Consider the following 1931-nt stretch of genomic DNA (forward strand, 5'->3'; position numbering starts at 1 on the left):
CTTGGTCATTTAACCTAAAACAGGATTCAAAGACTGGTAAAGGATGGTCCTTTAAGTGAACTAAAAGTTGGTGAGCTTCCGGTCTGTGAATCTTGTTTGGAAGGTAAAATGCCAAGAGGCCTTTCACGGCGAAAGGAGAAAGAGTTACAGAACCTCTTCAGTTGATACATTCAGATGTATGTGGACCGTTAAACGTCCAAGCTAGAGGTGGTTACGAATATTACGTTACTTTTATTGACGACTATTCAAGATATGGTCATGTTTACCTAATGCAACGAAACTCTGAAACTTTTGGAAAGTTTAGAGAATTCCGAGCAGAAGTTGAAAAACAATTAGGTAAACCAATCGAGATACTTCGATCAAATCGAGGGGGAGAATACCTGGACCAAGAGTTTCGGGATTTCTTGATTGAAGAAGGTGTAGTATCCCAATTGACTGCACCCGGTACACCACAGCAGAATGGTGTAGCTGAAAGGAGAAATCAGACTTTGCTCGACATGATGAGATCAATGTTGAGTTATTCTTCACTGCCTACTTCGTTTTGGGGTTATGCCCTAAGAATGGCTGCCTACATTCTAAATAGGGTACCATCTAAGTATATTCCTAAAACACCCTTAGAGTTGTAGTGCGGTCGAAAACTTAGTTTGAGACACATGCGCATATGGGGGTGTCCAGCACATGTGCTGAAAGGAAAGACTGGGAAGTTGGAACCCAAGTCAGAAGTGTGTATGTTTGTAGGATATCCCGATGGGACAAAAGGGAGGTTTCTTTTATAGTCCTGAAGATCAAAAGGTGTTTGTATCGACAAATGCTACTTTTTTAGAGCATGACTATATGATAGATTTTAAGTCCAGAAGTAAAATTGTATTGGAAGAGTTACTTTCCAATGAGATAGGACCACAACCGACAAGAGTTGTCAGACCACTCAGAGAAAAGACCACAGTTCCTAATCAGACTCTTAAGGCACCTCGTCGTAGTGGGAGGGTAAGTATGTTACCCGACCGGTATGCCGGGGAAGCCCAAATTGTCACTGCTGATGACGGTAAGGAGGATCCATCGACCTTTAAGGATGCGATGGATGATTCTGATAAGGAAGAATGACAAGAAGCTATGAAACTCGAGATGGAGTCTATGTACTCTAACATTGTCTGGCAACTTATAGATCTACCCGAAGGGGTAAAACCCATTGGATGCAAGTGGATCTTCAAGAGAAAGAGAGGAGCGGATGGAAAAGTAGAGACTTATAAAGCAATGCTAGTGGCTAAGGGTTATACCCAAAAGGAGGGAGTTGACTATGAGGAAACTTTGTCGCCAGTAGCTATGCTTAAGTTGATCTGGATACTCCTGGCCATTGCAGCATATTTTGACTATGAGATATGGCAGATGGATGTCAAGATAACTTTTTTGAATGGCTATCTTGAGGAAACCATTTATATGGAACAGTCAGAGGGTTACATAGAGGAAGGCCAAAAGCAGAAAGTCTACAAACTGCAGAGGTCCATTTATGGACTGAAGCAGGCTTCTAGATCATGAAACATCAGGTTTGATGAGGCTATAAAGTCTTATGGATTTGATCAAAACATTGATGAACCATGCGTCTACAAGTACAAGAAAGAAGAGAAAGTGGTCTTCTTAATTCTTTACGTCGATGACATCCTACTCATTGGGAATGATGTGGGATTGATGACAGATGTAAAGGAGTGGTTAGCCAACCAATTCCAAATGAAAGATTTGGGAGAGGCAAGCTATGTTCTTGGGATTAAGATTATTCGAGATCGCAAGAAAAAGCTTTTGGCGTTGTCACAGGCATCTTATATAGACAAAGTGTTGTCTAGGTATTCGATGCAAAATTCTAAGAAAGGGAATTTGCCTTCTAGGCATGGTATTCACCTTTCTAAGGAACAATGTTCAAAGACTCCACAATAGGAAGA

Source organism: Morus notabilis, unplaced genomic scaffold (genome assembly GCF_000414095.1).
Source record: "Morus notabilis unplaced genomic scaffold, ASM41409v2 Scaffold355, whole genome shotgun sequence".
NCBI classification, from domain to species: domain Eukaryota; kingdom Viridiplantae; phylum Streptophyta; class Magnoliopsida; order Rosales; family Moraceae; genus Morus; species Morus notabilis.